At 42.7% G+C, this 18,368-nt stretch overlaps 1 pseudogene; it reads left to right on the top strand.

Moving 5' to 3' along the window:
• Nucleotides 1-300: 300 nt before the first annotated feature.
• Nucleotides 301-12,992, top strand: LOC107278853 (uncharacterized; annotated as a pseudogene).
• Nucleotides 12,993-18,368: the final 5,376 nt, after the last annotated feature.

An 18,368-nucleotide genomic window follows, 5' to 3' on the forward strand; every position in this document is an offset into this window, starting at 1 on the left:
AGTATACCGAAGGTCCCTCAACTTGTCATCGAGTTACAAAATCATCCCCCAACCACAAAACGAGATATGTTGCGTCCCTCAACTAATTAAAACTGGTCACGATAGTTCCTTTGATGTTTTTGGCTCCGGTTTTGTCGGCGGCTGAGTCAATGTGGGACCCACATTTAGGATGCCACGTCAATCTCTCTCCCTTCCTACTCTCTCTCTCTCCTCATCTGACGCCGCGAGGAGGGCAGCGCCACGACGGCGGCCGGCGGCGGAGAAGCGGCGCGCGGGCGGTTGGGGAGCAGCTGGCGCGTGCATCTGCCCATGTCAAGGGGATAGCACGGCGAGCCGCCGCCCATGGCGAGCACGCCGTCGAGGTTGGAGGGCGGCGCGGTGGATGGCGGAGACGGGGTGCGGAGGACGGCGAGCAGGTTGGAGGGCGCCGGGAAGGGCGGGGACGGTGCGGCGAGCAGCGTCCCCGAGAGGGAGTCGAGTTCGGCGACTTCATGCACCGCCGCTCCTTCTTGCCGTCACTTCACTCCACCCGCCGCTGCTCCGCCTCGCCGTCGCTCCACTCCGCCCGTCGCCGCTCCGCTCCATCCCACCAACTTCGTGCGCCGCCGCTCCACAGCAGCCGCGTACTCCTGTTCCCATGTGCGACTCCTCCTCGTCCTCGTCCTCGTCCTCGTCGTTGTTGTTGGCGTTGGCCATGGGAGAGGGGAGGAGAGCGCACGCGATACTGTTCCCGTTCCCGTGCTCAGGGCACATCAACCCGACGTTGAAGCTGGCCGAGCTGCTGCACTCGCGCAGGGTGCCCGTCACGTTCGTCAACACGGAGCACAACCACGAGCGGCTGCGGCGGCGGCGGGGCGCTGCGTGGGCGGGACGGGTTCCGGTTCGAGGCGGTGCCGGACAGCACGGTGAGGCTGTACCTGTCGTTGCGGAGGAGCTGCGCGCGATGCTGGTGGAGGTTGCGAGGAGGGTGGCGAGCGACGGCAGCAGCGGTGTGCTGCCCGTGACATGCGTCGTGCTCAGTGGCCTCGTCAGCTTCGCGCTCGACGTCGCGGAGGAGCTCGGCGTGCCGGCGTTCGTGCTCTGGGGCACCAGCGCCTGCGGCTTCGCGTGCACGCTCCGGCTTCGCCAGCTACGGCAGAGAGGGTACACGCCGCTCATTCGCTCAAAGGTCCGTTTCGTCCGGTGAGCGATCACTCCGTCGCACGTGTATGATCGATATCGCCATGGATGTGTTTGTTGTCACACGTGCTTGCACACTTGGCGCGTGCTATATTGTATGCGATGGACTAAATCCTTTGCTTTTGCTTCCCCTGCCATGGCAGACGAGAGCTACCTGACGAACAGTTACCTGGACACGCCGATAGACTGGATCGCCGGCGTGCCGACGGTGCGTCTCGGCGACGTCTGCAGCTTCGTTCGCACGCTCGACCCGACCAGCTTCGCACTACGCGTGGACGAGGACGAGGCGAACAGCTGCGCCAGGGCGCCGGGGCTCATCCTCAACACGTACGTTCGACGACCTCGAGTCCGACGTCTTCGACGTGCTCAGGGACGAGTTCCCGCGCGTGTACACCATCGGCCCGCTCGGCGCCGACCGCGCGAACAACCTAGTCGGCGGCGGCGCCGCTGGGCTGAGCCTGTGGGAAGAGGACGCCGCGTGCATGGCTTGGCTTGACGAGCAGCCGACCGGGTCGGTGCTGTACGTCAGCTTTGGGAGCCTGACGTGATGTCGCCCGTCGAGCTCGCCGAGCTCGCGTGGGGCCTCGCCGACACCCGCGCCCCTTCCTCTCGGTCATCCACCCAGGCCTCGTCGCCAGCGGCGGCGGCACTGCTCCGCTCCCCTCTGCTCGGCTGATCCTTTGGGAGAGAGTGGATAGATACAGAGAAGAGAGGGGATGAGGAGAGGAGAGGAGAGGAGAGGAGAGAGGAAGAGAAGTGGAGAGGGGAGGGAAAAGGAGGCTGACACATGGGTCCCACGCTGAATCAGCTGCCACGTTGGACAAAACAGGAGTCAAAACCGCCGAGGGACCTAGTTTGCACTAGTTTTGTAAGTTGGAGGACGCGTTGTATCTGGTTTTACGGTTGGGGGATGATTTTGTAACTCGATGACAAGTTGAGGGACCTTCGGTGTACTTTTTCCCAGTGATAATAGCAAAGAGTAAAGTTCATCACCGGTCTCTAAACTTGTACCGTTATGTCATCCCGGTCTCTAAACTCGCAAATCGACCGTTCAGGTCCTCAAACTTGTTCGACTGTGTCATCCCGGTCCATAAACTTGCAGATCACTCGTTTAGGTCCTCTAACTTATTCAGTTGGGTCACCCCGGTCCCTAAACTTGGATTTGAATATCATCTGGGTCAAATATGACGGTCTAAAGACTTTATATTTAAAAAATAATTCATAACTTTTTCATGTGAACTCTAATGAAGACAAACTTTATATCAAACTTGTAGCCCTCGACGCGATCTACAACTTTGTAGTTGAATTTTTTTTTATTTTAAGTCATTTTTTGTCCCAAAATGTAATTTTAAAATTAAAATTTCAAAATCTATAAACATGCAACAATATTTTGGGACCCTAAACGGTTTTAATTCAAAAACTTTTCAACTACAAAGTTGTAGGTCACGTCGAGGGCTACAATTTTGATATAAAGTTTATTTTCATTAGAGTTCACATGAACATGTTATGAATTATTTTTTGATATAAAGTTTTTAGACCGTCCTGTTTAGGGACCTGGGTGACACAACTGAACAAGTTGGAGGACCTAAACGAGTGATCTGCAAGTTTAGGGACTAGGATGACACAGTCGAACAAGTTTGATGACCTGAACGATCGATTTACGAGTTTAGGGATCGGAATGACACAACGGTACTAGTTCAGGGACCGGTGATGGACTTTACTCAATAGCAAAGGTATAAGTTCACTTTAGGTTCCTCAATTTGTCTCCGAGTTCGAAATATGTCCCTGTACCACAAAACCGGATATAACGCACCCCCAACTTACAAAATCGTGCAAACGAGGTACCTTGGTAGTATTGTCCCCGGTTTTGGCTGATGTGGCGCCTACATGGTGCTCCTTTGACTAAGTCTTCGTCCCAACGTGACATTGATGTGATGATTACATGATAATTCGATTGAAAAAATAATAAAACCCGTGGGACCCATATGTAAGTTACACACAAATAATAAAAAATGGCATCCTCACTACTCCCCTCTTCTCTTTATCCTCTCTCTCTCCGGCGTAGCGGGCGGCGGCCAGCTAAAGATGGCGATCTTTAGTCCCGGACTCGTGATCCCGGTTTGCAACCAGGGATTAAAGAGGGTTGCAAACCGAGACCATTATGGATTTCTATAGCAGTGCATCTTTTTCATGAGACCATTCGGTTCGTATGGCTATCACTGGTCACACCCTTATTATTCACTGGTGCTATTTTTACTTATTCCCCCATCTGACATTAAGGACTAGATGAAAAGACCTAAATGCATCTCCCATTTAATCCTCCTCCCCACTTCTCCCTCTCATCTATTCTCTCTTTCATCTTGTGCATCCGTCACCACTAGCCATCGCCTCCGATTGAGAACCTTCCTAAGCAACGTCAAGATACATCAAGATGGAGGCCAACAGTAGGCCAAGTGGCCCAAATCGACGACGAGGGAGGCCGTGCAATCAGGAGGCGGAAGGTGTCAGTGAAGTTTTCGACAAACGAGGAGTCAAAGAAGATGATGATACAATGGAATGGAGCTGCCCCTTAGCTTAGGGAGGAGGAGGCCAACCGAGTGTTGCCCACTAGTGCCATTGGTGGCTTAGAGCAGGTACAATAAAGATTCATCCGTCGGCGATAGTGTATCCATGTTGGCTCGCATGCATGCTGTGCTAGAGGAGAGAAGGACAGTGAGAGAATGCTAGCGGGCGACTAAATAAGCGCTAGGCTGCACGCGAACTCCCAGACGCTGGGCCCACAGGTGCAGCGCAAGGAGACCTATTTGCTGCATCCCTACTACCATAAACTGATGATAGATGGGCCCATTTATATTAAAATAATATGTAACTAGCTAGGTGGCCCGCGCAATTGCGCAGCTAGCATCCAAACAAAATCATATATTTTTTAGGTATGATTTTACTTAAAATTTATTAAATAGCTATTTCATTGTATTAAGACTTTGAAAGACCAAACCTTATCATCCCCGTATTTCTAATTATTAGTTTTTTAAAAGTCACATCAGGTGCTACCCCTTATGTCATCTCTTCTTTATTTGCTTGCTCGATCTACCACTATTTAACGTGGTGCCCTCCTTTTAAGGCTGTCTTAATAATATAACAAGATGGGTGGCCCGCGCAATTGCGCGGTTAGCACCAATACAAAATTATATATTTTTATATGATTTTACTTAAAATTTATTAAATAGTTATCTTGTTGTCTTAAGAGTTTGAAAGACCAAACCTTATCATTTCCATGTTTCTAATTTTATAATTTTAATAAGTTACATCAGTTGCTAATCGTTACTTCTGTCATATCCATATCCTTCTTTAGTTGCTTGCTCGATCTATAACGGTTTCTATTCATTCATTGGATCTTATAGTATTTAGAGTTTATTGTCCAGTTAGGTTTCATTTTTATAATTTTTAGAAATCTCGTCGAATGCTGCCATTATAAAAATCAAACATAATTATCATTTTTGTTTTTTTTACTTTCTAGAAGTTCCGCTAAAACGTCAGCGACTTTGTCACTATACTCCAATACAGCTCACCTGCTGCCTCCCTTCTTTATTGTCATTGAGATTTTAAAATCAAACATGATTATCATTCGTGTTTATTTTTTTTTACTTTTCAAAAGCCCGAACCTTTTAAAATTGGATCTTATAGTTTTTATAATTTATTGTCTCGTTGGATTTTCTTTTTTATAATTTTTAGAAATCTCGTCAAACGCTGCCACAGTACTCCTGCCACAGTACTCCTCTACGACCCGTCCGCCGCTTATTCTTTATTGTCATTGGGATTGTAAAAACGAATATAATTATCGTTGGAATTCATTTTTTACTTTCTAGAAGTCCCACCAACCATAGGCGGCTCTTCCATTGTACTCCTGTACGACCCGCCCGCTATCTCTCATTTTTATTGTCATTGAAATTTTAAAAATCAAATATGATTATCATTGGGTTTTACTTTCTATAAGTCCCGCCAACCACCTTGACCGGCTGCTTCACGACCTGACCATCATCATTCTATTTGGTGCTTTATTAATAGTTTTTAGATGTCCTATCAACCGCCACCACTCTAATTATTTATAGACCTATTACTTAATTAATCTCGTCATGTGTTTTAGATGGTCTTTTCTTCCAATAGTCCTTATTTGTTATCACCAATTTTAGTTATTTATAAATTGTATTCCTAGTTGAAATCTTTTTTCTTTTTCTAATTTTAGATTTTTTTTTCAAATTTTAATTAATACCGTATAGTGTTCTTTTAATATTTTTATTTTTTATTTCTGAATTTCAGTTGTTTCAAAATTGTATTCCTACTTGAACTCTCTTTTAATTTTTCTAGTTTTGGATATTATTTTTATTCTGAATTTTAATTAATCTCGTATTGGGTTCTTATATGGATTCTTCTTTCAATATTGCTTATTTTTAATTCCTACTTGAACTCTTCTTTTCGTTGTGCTAATTTTGGATTTTATTTTTATTTTTATTCTGAATGTTAATTAATCTCGTATTGGGTTCTTATATGGACTCTTCTTTCAATATTTCTTATTTTTAACTCCGAATTTCAGCTATTTTCAAATTGTATTCCTACTTGGATTCTCCTTTTCTTTTTCTCCGATTAATGTGGGAATTTCTAGCCCCCATAGCGAACGTGGTGCCTTCTTTCAAAGCTGTTTTAATAATATAATAGATAGATAAATAGATAGATGTGTATAGTATTAGAGCCCAGCTATTGTACCACATGTCTCTTAATTCGTATGAAGATGATGTGGAAGAAGTTGGAGCCAGAAGCGGGCGGTACTATTAAACCTGCTCTTATAGGGGCATGCAAGCCGGGAGGCGACCTTTATAAGTTGATTCTCCTCTTACTAAACTAGCAATATTTCACGAAACATATCATCACAGTTTTCATGGGCCACGTAGGTCACATCCTAATTGGATAGGATGTCAAATGGGGGTAAGCTAGCTTGATCTGCTAAGTGCTCAACGTGAGAAGGAAGGGGCACGGGAGCATTATTGTTCATACACGAATCTTGATGCAATCTTAAATGTTAAAAAAACTGCATGAAATTTAGGGTATTTTCATGTGACTAGAAAGATAATATCCCATGTTGTTGCATGGATCGTAGTCTCACATGTTCATCATGGTTCTGCATAGATTATTTCAAAAATTGCATCATTCCGATTCTTCACTTGTAGTACTGAAGATTTTGATTATTTATTGAATTTAGAAAAATAAAGATTTACTTTTGTTATTCATTAATTTAAATTCTTTGACTGTCAACCCTTTTTTTAGCTCCATCAATTTCTCAAAAGTACTTGAAAATCCTATAGCCTCTCCCTCTCTCTCTCTAAAGGTTAAATCTAGTATTTCAAAATTTCACCATCTCTTCTATTAAAAATTCTTGATTCAAAATGTGTATTCCACCTCCCTTCCATTGAAATAAGCCGAGTCAAAGCTTCCTCGGGATTCCGCTTCCTACGAAACATACGTTTTATGAATTAACGGTTACCAATAGCAAGCGATCCTTTCCTACAAGGTAAGGCCATGGACAAAGGTTTTTTTTATCTACCCCAGCAGGGGCAATTTTAGGAGTCTTTTCAATCCATCTTACTTTGAATCCGGGTTCGCTTTCACTCGGTCAAGGGTTGCCCTTTACCTCGTTCTATGGTCCTTTATCCCCTCCTTGCTTTCCTAGTTTGTTTCCTTTCCGAGACCCAAAACCATGCATCACAATCAGAGGGTTAATCCTCCAACCAGAACCAACTTAACCTATGGATAGTTTCTGCCGGCAGCTCCTGACCTCTTCTCTCATACCGGCTTGAAGAAGATAAGCACGTAAAAGGAATGTAGGCCTCGCTTTGTAGTACTCGTAAAAGGAGCTCACTATCATGCCGATTACGAGCAGCCGTTCGCAGCAATGGATTTGGATCTATATATGAGAAATATCATGTGGAGGGACTATTGCTTTTTCCTCTAATCCGATCTGGTAATCGAATTCGCATATCCCAACGGTTTGGTTCCTTTCCTTGTTTAGTTTTAACCAGTTCCCCCTTTGCTTTTGCCAATCGCCTGCCTTGTTGTTTTTCCTATTCAACCACCCCAACTTGTGACGTATAACGATGCAGGTATTTCAGTGGTTTTCTTCTGATGCTTCTATGAAATTGGATTATATATGGAGAAAACAAGAAAATAAGTAAAACAATAACTCCAAAAACATGAACTGGTAAGTAAAATAATATTGAGCATATATAAAATCAAAACTCACACATACATACATGTGTAAAATACAAGGGGAAACTATTTTGATCTCTCGAGAGCATGTCCCGTCGTGTGCTTAAAAATCATCTAAACAGTTATGAAAAATTCTAGAAAAAATTAACGAATACGTTGCCTGTGACTGAAAGAATAATCATCAGCCTCAAATGCAAGCACCTATGTTAAATCTAAAACTTAAATCCTAGCGGATAAGTTTCACCACTAAAATTCTAGACAATTAAACTATGCTCACTTTACTCGTTGTGTGGGGAGTCCAAAAGGGAATGAGATCCTCTGATATAAGTTATATGGCTTTGAGCCAAAATTGTCTCCTTTGTTTTTTGTTTCACAGCTCAAGGAAAAAGCATACCTACATGATTTTCCATCACCTCCATCACTTCTGCATTAATTAATTCCTAGTAGAATACCCCCGAGGTTCCTCTAGCTGACTTCCAAGACCAAGCATAGCTCTTATTTCCTTGGAAGGATTTTAATTCTCTATATGAAAAACTCTCCTTTTTGTTTCCTGTATACAGACCAGGTCTACATCTCTATCTTTGATCACCTCTTTCAATTACCTTTTTTCTGGCTATATTTCCCAAACCTCTAACATTCCAGAAAAAGCATTTATTTTTTTCCTTTGTTTTTTGGAGCCACCTCTCTTCTTCTGCACAGGACCCTTAATTAGGAGAGTCATCATTTGTGTTATTCACCTCTTCCTCATCATACACTTCTTTCTGTCCCCCATCATCATTACCAACTGCTTGAGTTTGAGACATCTCTATGGCTTTGTTCTCCTCCTCTTTTTTCCATCTTAATTCTGCAAGCTTAGCCTGGGCCAACTCTTTGACTTTAATTGTATCCATGTTTCATTTATCTCTACAGAGTTATTACCAAGGGAAATATTTGCAGCAACAGCAATCCTATATTCAACTCATCATGATCAACTAATTGGAAAATAGCAAAAGGGTTAGAGTTACCTGGGGCTTCCATGTTTTTCTTCTGCATGCGTGCGCCATCATCGAGGGCGGGAAGCGTGTGGCCGAGTGACAGGCGATCGAGAGGATTAATTCGCTTCGACCCATCGTCGACACATCGCCGGCATCGTCCTAGCTACTAGGAGTAGTTTTGACGACGTGTTCATGCCAACGTGTGTCATCGCGTCGATCGTGCTGTAATGGGTGTGTAATCTGGTGGCAGCGTGATAGCTTTCCCCTCGATCTGGATCGATGCATCCCCATTTGATTAATTCCTTCCCCAGAGGCCATAGCGATAACAAACAGCAGCACAGGCACAAGACTCAAGTGGGCGCAACGTACGTGTAAACTCGACTTTGACGAACGAGTTGATATGAACAGCGACGGCGGCATGGCCCTGTCGGATCTCGGTCGAGTTCATCAGTTTCCACTACAAATTTGTGCCCATTCCTTTGTATAGCTTCATGGCCCACCAAAGAAGATTGACAGTATAGCTTCGCCGGCTAGCTTCAGAGCACTGCAAAACAAATATATAATTAGGCAATATAATTCATTTATTATTATTATTATTATTATTTTAAATACTATTATCTCAAATAGATACTAACCTTGCTGACATCCAGGACAACTTGATTCTGTTTTTCGCATATTCCTTATCCTTTGCTTCTTTAGCTTTGGTTCTCTCGGCTTCCATAGCCCTCCTCTTCGCATCTTATTTCCTTGGAAGGATTTTAATTCCCTATATGAAAAACTCTCCTTTTTGTTTCCTGTATACAGACCAGGTCTACATCTCTATCTTTGATCACCTCTTTCAATTTGATACTAACCTTGCTCTTTAAGAATAGCCACATATGCTACCCTTTTTGTATCGGCAAGTTCAGCCTTAGTCTCTTTCAGTTCCTCTTTTCTCTCAGCCATACCCTCTTTCAGTTCCTCTTTTGTTTCAATTGTGTTCTTCTTTACCAGTCTCGACCTATTTGAACATAAATGTTGTAAGGGGATGTGAAAGATATAGGATACATATCCTTTGAATTCTATATTTGTGCAATCTCGACCTTAAAAGCCCATTAAACATTATACAAACACACTACATAAATACCCTATAAACGCTCTTAAACCATCACACGGCATTATAATAAATTAAAGAAATCCTAAAAATTTTGAGAAAAAACAAAATATTCGACCTTTGATTTTCACTTAAAAAGTGAACACATTATTTTAGGTCACTAGATCTATTATAGATAACACCGATTAAATATATCTCAAGAAACAATCTCTCCTCCCACCCTTTGGCCGTACGTACGCATATAAATACGCAACGTATGTACTACCTCCATGCACAAATATATGACGTTGGTTAGCTCAACAACATCAAACAAAAAAATATGGAGGGAGTACATGCTTATCCCTCCCCTCTGACCCTCCATACTCTTATATATTTTTTAATTCACTATAATAATAAAAACAATTAATACTTAGATAGCTTAGTAATTTAAGAGCCATATAAAAATAATGTAAAAATGAAAATACGTTATTTGAACAGATCTATGTTTTGGAGGGCAATCAAATAACATCCATTTTTTAATTTATTTGAACTATAGTTTTATTTGTAATTAAAAAAGTAATTTAAGATTTATATTACTCATATTTTGCTATATAAAATTAAAATATATAATTTGAACATAGTCCAACAATGAAACAACAATGGAACATTTGAAATTTAGCAATATGTATTGTGTCATCTTAAATCATTCTAAGTAATAAAGATCCATTAAATATTCTTTATGGTGTTATTAAGTCAACACATGTCATATTTTACAAATCAGAGAAAAAATCTTACAAATTTAAAGAAAAAAAATAAAACATCTGACCATGAATTTCCACTTACGTCGTTGACATATTATTTTCAAACATTAGAAACATGTCATGTCTTTAAAAAATAGAAACAAAATATCTGAGAAAAAAAAATCTGATCATTAGCTTTTACTTAAATAGCTTAGAAAAAAAAGCTCCCTCCACCTCCCTTGCTCACATGCACGCAACACTACCCACCCCCTCCTTTTTGGCTCGAGCTCTACGCTAGCTATTCATTTGTTATAAGCTATCAAGGTGAAAGAGGAACAACTAATAGTTAATAGTTAATAGAAGCTACGTATATGCTGTCTAATCTTAATGCTGCTCTATTATAACCAAACCAAAAATTTAAGATCCATATGCATATACTACCTCCGTTTTTTAATAGATGACGCCGTTGATTTTTTCTTACATGTTTGACCATTCATCTTATTCAAAAATTTTATGCAAATGTATAAGATATAAATCACACTTATAGTACTATGAGTGATAAAACAACTCATAACAAAATAAATTATAATTACATAAATGTTTGACCATTCGTGCCTCCGCCGTCGCTGACCATGCCGCCCAGTCGCTGCCGCGCCTTCCGACGGCCAGCCATCGTCGCCGTGAGCTCTGCCACTCTGGCCTCACCTCGCGCTGCGCAGAGCCGGCCGCGCCGCCTAGTCGCTGCCGCACCTCCCACTAGCCAACCACTATCCTCGGGGGCGGCCACCTCCGCCATCGGCCACAACCATCGCGCCTATGCCGGCTACCATCGCCGCGGGCTTCCGCCACCTCCGCCCGCCTCCACCAGGTCTCCATCGCATTGAGCACCACCAACATCGGAGTCGACCACTCTTGATCTAGCCGGGGGGGGGGGGGGGTGGCAGATCCGCGTTGATGGGGGGGGACCGGATCCGTCTCCAGCATGACCAGCTCCGTCGCCCTGCCCCGTTGACCGCCTCGGCCGTTGCCTCCCACGCCGAGGAAGAGCTTTGCCATCAGCTTGTTCTCCCCGCCGCCACCTTTCCATCCGGCCTTGCGGTTTCCAACGGCGGGCTCCGGTGGCGGCGAGGCGGCTAGAGGGGAAGGAAGGTGGTGGCACGGGCGGGTAGGGTTTCCCTCGAGCCGCTCGCGTGACAGCGGCACGAGGGCATATGCTTTGCTAGCTTTTTGGTTCTCTGAATAATGGATTCTATCTTGGCCTATGTTGTTATGTGAAATGGTGTTATATATTGATTCTGAGCCTATATGCTACCATTATTATATTTCATTACAACCCAAACATTCCAAAGTTTTTCTGCCATTCGATACATTACAAGTTGATGTAATTTTTTTTCTAGTTAGCAGGTTCATTCTTACTCATACCTAATGGAATGTAAGAAGCGTTGTGAGGACAAGAAGAAACACTATATCGATCTATCTTCATGGATTTGGAAGAGTTTCAATGATTTAATGGAGAAAAAATCAACTATGATTCAAGAACTCATTGATCAATTGGAGGATAAAAACAGATGCTCTATCCAAAAGTTAGTCCACACTAATGTTGTTTGGATGCATACAATATATTCTGTCATGTTTTTCTAAACATGGCTATTCTTTTAACCGACTACCGCCGTGTCAAGCAACTAGGTTTGTTAATTTCTTACACATTTGTCTTTCCCCTTGCCCTTCATAATATGCATTTCTTTGGTGAGTAATTTCACCAAGAACGAGTAAATGAAGAGATTAATTGGAAGGCATAGAATTAATCATATGTATTTTGATGATCTACATCTGTCATTATGTATATGGTGTTATGCAGAGTGCGATGCCGACAGATAGATCGAGTTACATCTGTCATTATGTAACGCAGACAGAGTAATTTTTTTTTTTATGTTCTGAAAAAAAAAGTATATCTTTTTAGTTCCACACACTTGGAATTGATCCAATTCTAAGTCTCCTGCAGATTTTGGCAGCAAGTTCCTCATACGTCATTCAGTCCACACGCTTCAAGTTAGTCAGATTGACCTGAAAGACAAAGCCAAGCACGAAGAGTCTAAATTTCAACCAAATGAATTCGTTCGGTCATCAAATGACCGGTGGTTAAACTGGCACATATAAGTACAATCTGCCTGCATGCAATCTTCAGTCAGCTCTTGAAAGTTGAATAATCTTCAGACACCATATATACGAATTCTGCCTGTTAATTAATCCGTCAAGAACGTCCCCCCTGCGTACCGGCATTGTCGTTCAGGAAACTTCAGCTTAATTTTCTTCTTCTCGTTTGAACAGCGAGAGATCGATCGATCGAGCTGGGAGAAACTATTATAAGTAGCTCGTATCCTCTGAATCTTTGGACTCACACCATTCCTATACAGCAACCTAGCCAGCTCAGTTAAGCTGAAATTAAACAAACTGCTGCAAGCTATAACTAGAGCTAAGTCACAGTTGTACATCCGGGAGCAGAAGATGAAAAGAGGAGGCTCGTCGTCGTCGTCGGCGACTGCGGTGACGATGACGATGGTCGTGCTGCTGCTCGTCGTCGCAGCGGCGTCGCTGCGTGCCGCCGACGCCGCGGCGGCGGCGCCGCGCCGCCTGCTGGGAGCTGACGGCGGCGGCGGCGGCGGGTCGCCGGCGCTGGTGTCCGAGAGCAAGGCGTCGGCGGGGGCTTCCACCTGCACGCACGACCCCAACACGCCCCCTAGTGGCACTCCTTGCCCACCGCATAATTGATAATTAAATCAGCTGCACGTCGTGCAATTGCATGCAAGATTTTGGCTGATTAATTCTTTCGTGGCGTTGATTGAAATACTACAGGAGTATATGTCTATGTTTATACATATATATGTACAACAAGTATACATGTTAATATTGTTCGTCATTGGTTGTCGAAAATAAAAGTAGAGTTAATTAGTTTCATATATATCATTGATGCACGCAACATATATAGCTCTGAAAGTAGCTTGTAAACATTACAGAGTATACTGTAATTTATTTTGTTCAGTCCATTTACTTGTGTGTGTATATATATACCCCCAGGATGGTTACACGCTGAAAGAGCATCAGATACGAATTTGTCATATTCGTTCAATAGCGAAATACAAAGCTAATCTTAAATTTGTTATGGGGTGTGTCATCTAACAAATCATGTTTAACAAATCACATTTAGGATATAAATTTAGGATATCCAAATACACCGCTAATCATGTTTTATTTTATAGAAAACATATACAACGTTATCCCGTTGGAACAGGATACCGTTCTATGAGACAGTACTTAATACCTGACACCTGTTGTGGTACTAGCTGCATGGTAGCTGATACCTGTGATATCTGCTACCAGTACCTGTGATACCTAGGACCTGATACATGTGACACTCGTGCAAGAGAATAGTTAATATGTCTATCCTGTTGCAATGGGATCCCGTTTTGTAGCAACCCTCATCTGGTTAAGAATTTTGTATTGAGCCCCCTCTTCTATAGTATATCCACAAATCAACTCCCAGCACTCCCAAATCCACTCTCACCTAGAGACGGCAATGGACCCCGTTCACCGTTTCCCTGCGGTGAATTCACCGTCCTCCTCCTGGTCGTCGTGTGCGTCGTCAAGGCAGCGATGTGGCGGCTGGCGGTGATTTTTGCTTTTTTTTTTGGTTTTTTTGGTTCCGTGCGGGTGGTATAACACAACCGCATGGGATAATTGATTATTCTGTGCGGTCGGCCCGCCCACACGCGAAAATGCCGATTTTCCCAGACACCCGGCTGCAGACAGGCCGGACAACCGCACGGAAAAATCAAAATGCCCGCACAGAAAAATCTTGTATGTAGTAGTGACTATCGATCTATCTTTTAAGGATTATGAAGAGTTCAATAATTTAATGGAGAAGAAATCAACTATGACTCAAGACCTCATTGACCAATTGGAGGAGAAAAACAGATGCTCTTTCCAAAAGTTAGTCCACACTAATGTTGTTTGGATGCATAAACTATATTCTGTCATGTTTTTCTAACCATGACTATTCTTTTAACCGACAGATACCGTCGTGTCAAGCAACTAGGCGTATTAATTTCTTACACATTTTTGTCTTTGCCCTTGCTCTTCACAATATGAATTTTTTGGTTAGGAATTTCACCAAGAACGAGTAAATGAAGAGATTGATTGGAAGACATGGAATTAATCTTATGTATTTTGATGATATCTGTCATTATGTATATGGTGATGTGCAGAGTGCGATGCCGAAGCACCAGTAACACAGACATAGTATATCTTTTAGTTCCACATAGTTGGAATTAATCCAGTTCTTAAGTTTCCTGCAGATTTTGTCAGCAAGTTCCTAATTTTTTTTAGACTTTTTAAATTTTTTAATTTTATTAATAGATCTTTCAAAGAAATATTTTCGAGAACTGAAACTTTTTTGACTATGCGGCCAAGTGGCTGGCGTGGTAACGTTGTTTTGCCACGCCAGCCACACGGTGGCGTGGCAAGAGGCTGGCATGGCAGGACAATATTGCCACGTCAGCTGCGTGTGGTGTAACAAAGTTATTACACCAGTCAGGCTGGCGTGGCCAAAAGATTCAGATTTGAAAATACTTTTTAAAAAATATATTAATAAATTTTAAAAATAGAAAGTCTAAAAAATAAAAAAAATCCAAGTTCATCGTACGACATTCATTCCACACGCTTCAAGTTAGTCAGATTGACCTGAAAGACAAAGCCAAGCACGGAGAGTCTAAATTTCAACAAGAAAAAAAATTCGGTCATCAAATGACCGGTGGTTAAACTAACACATATAAGTACAATCTGCCTGCATGCAATCTTCACTCTTCAGTCAGCTCTCGAAAGTTGAATAATCTTCGATCAGACACCATGCGAATTCTGCCTGTTTAATCCGTCAAGAACGTCCCCCCTGCGTACCGGCATTAATGTCGTTCAGGAAACTTCAGCTTAATTTTCTTCTTCTCCTTTGAACGGCGAGATCGATCGATCGATCGATTGAACTGGGAGAAACTATTATAAGTAGCTCGTATCCCTCCTGAAGCTGTGGACTCATCACCACTCTTCAGTTAAGCTTACATACCAGCTCAGTTAAGCTGAAACGATTTAGTTCGAAGCCAGAAGCAGGCCGGAGCTGAAGATGAAGGGAGGAGGCTCGTCGTCGGCTACTACTGCCGTGATGATGATGGTCGTGCTGCTCGTCGCGGCGGCGTCTGACGCCGCCGCGGCGCCGCGGCGCCTGCTGGGAGCTGACGGCGGCGGCGGCGGTGGGTCGCCGGCGCTGGTGTCCGAGAGCAAGGCGGCTTCCACCTGCACTTACGACCAAAACACGCACTCTAATGGCCCTCCTTGCCCAAGTCCACCGCATAATTAAACCAGCTGCACGTCCTGCAGTTGCATGCAAGATTTTGGCTGATTAATTCTTTCGTGGCGTCGATTGAAATACTACAGGAGTATATATTTATACATATATATGTACAATAAGTATGCATGTTAATATTGTTCGTCATTGGTTGTCGAAAATAAAAGTAGAGTTAATTAGTTTCATATATATCGTTGATGCACGCAACATATATAGTGCTGAAAAAGTAGCTTGTAAACATTACAGAGTATACTGTAATTTTATTTGTTCAGTCCATTTGCTTGTGTATATATACCACCAGGATGATTTCACAAAGAGCATCAGATACGAATTTGTCATATTTGTTCAATAGCAAATACATGCTAATCCTTAAACTTGTAATGGGGTACCATCTAGATCCGAACTTGTATTTGGATATCCTAAATCATGGTTTATTATATCACCCGATATATAAAGTGCAGATGTAACAACTTGAACGTTGTTGTGGGCGCGTCCAGGCAGTTTTTGTTTTAGCTATCTAGTTGAGAATTTTGTATTTAGCCCCCTCTTCTATAGTATATATACAAATCAACTCCCACCGTACCACTCCCAAGTCGACTCCCATCGCACCCGTGGGAGAGGAGGCAAAGAGACGGGGATATATTAGTGTTGCTGCGGTCATCTATTATTGAAGGATGTCGGAGCCAAGATAGAGGGTGATCCTACGAGTTCAATGTGGTGTTATTGTACAATCGCGCGCTGTGATCTTCCCGTAATATGTAGTCAAACGTTTGGCTTCAATTGATGGTGACAATCACGCCACATCAAGCTCGCGAGATCACTCTCTTCATATCATACGGTCCATCTTGGTAGGGGAGAAAATGAATCGAATAATATCCGATCTGGCCTGCTCTGAATCCGTCCAAAACGAGGATATGAAATGGGTTTATAGAAATTCGACAAGTGTGGATTATCCGATAGTATATTTGCCGGATAATCCAAAATTATCAACCTACATAACACCATATTTGTTCTATACAACATGAGCTGACTTATCCAATAATCTAACTCATCAATTAATTCTACTCTTTAGTTTGAGGCTCCTATTGTCTCATCTCACACTTACTTAGCTGCATTTTTATCTATACTACTTTATGAGATAATCTAAGAAATGCTGTTGACAAGCGTCCAAATCCAAGAAATACCATCAATAAGTGTGAGTTTCAAGAAATGCCATCGTACAAATGACTTTGTCTCAAAAATACCATCGTCGTTAGGGTTCCGTTCATCTCGCGCCCATCCGCCTCTATTCTATTAATTAAGATGATTAATTAAGTATAACAAATTTTTAATATATATTTATTCAATTTTTAAAAAGCTTTTATATAGAAAGTATTTGAAAAAACGTATTGTTTAGCAATTCAGAAAATGTACTCACGGTAAATAAGTGAGTAGGCAATCCAATAAGCGCTTTAATTAGAACTCAACTCATCAGGGAGCTACAGGGACATCTTCACATCTTCAGTTATATATTCACGGGCTCCATGTTCAGTCAGCTCTTGAAAGTTGAATGTTAGACTCAAAACTTCGCAAGACCGTCATCCAGATAGGCTATCTTAGTTCTTCAGACAACCATACGACGAATTCTGCTGCCTCTTTAATCCGTCAAGAACGTCCCCCCATGCTTACCGGCATTTTCGTGCATGAAACTTCAGCTTAATTTTCTTCTTCTCGTTTGAACGGCGAGATCGATATGATCGATCGATCTATCGAGCTGGGATCTCTTATAAGTAGCTCTCGTATCCTCCTCAAGCTTTGCACTCACCATTCCTGCAGCAACTTAGCTAATACACTTATGCACCTCTGCTTAGTAAATTAATTAAGCAGGAAACTGCAAAAGTTACAGTAGTGCAGAAGCTAAGTGCAGTGACTAGTAGTGTGACATCGTCGGAGGCGACCGGCCGGAACTGAAGAATAATGAAGGCGACCGCGGCGATGGTGGTGGTCGTGCTGCTCGTCGCGGCAGCGTCGTTGCATGCCGCCGACGGAGCCGCGGCGGCGCCGCGCCGCGTGCTGGGAGCTGACGGCGGCGGCGGTGATCAGTCGGAGAGCAAGGTGGAACATAAATCCGGCTGCACGAACAACGATAACACACCCCCTTCTGGTGTCTGCCCGCCGAACGCGCCGGGGCCGTGATTAATTTGTTCAGCTACACGTCGTCGCCCGCATCGCAAAATTAATACTCCTATATAAATTAATTAATCAGTATAAATTAATACTCCTATTTGGCTGATGAATTAATTCCTTCTTGGCCTTGATGAACTATATTTTTTCCGTAAATAAAAGTAAGTTCAGGTGTGTACTTGTTGCATCGCGTTTGATGCACGCAACACGTTTAATTGATTCAACGAATGTTGATTTGTTCAGTATACTCATTGGGCTCTTCCTGTAAAAGTAAATGATGAATTTTGTTTTGGTGTTTTGTTTTGTGTGCCCCGCTTGAATCTGCACAATACATTTTGGAATAATTATATTAAGGATGTCGGTCTGAACAAACACCCATGTTAAATACAGTAAATACAAACGTCATCTCTCTCTATCTAATCTACCTATCTAAAAAACGAGAAAAAACAAACAGAGACATACAAGGATTTGAACCGTTTAGACGTACACATTGTTATCTAGACATGTGGCCACGATCCTGCTTTCTTATATACTCCCTCCGTTATGAGATATATGACATTTCTGACAGCATCGACGAAATTAAGTATACA

This window comes from Oryza sativa, chromosome 9, assembly GCF_034140825.1.
Source record: "Oryza sativa Japonica Group chromosome 9, ASM3414082v1".
NCBI classification, from domain to species: Eukaryota; Viridiplantae; Streptophyta; class Magnoliopsida; order Poales; family Poaceae; genus Oryza; species Oryza sativa.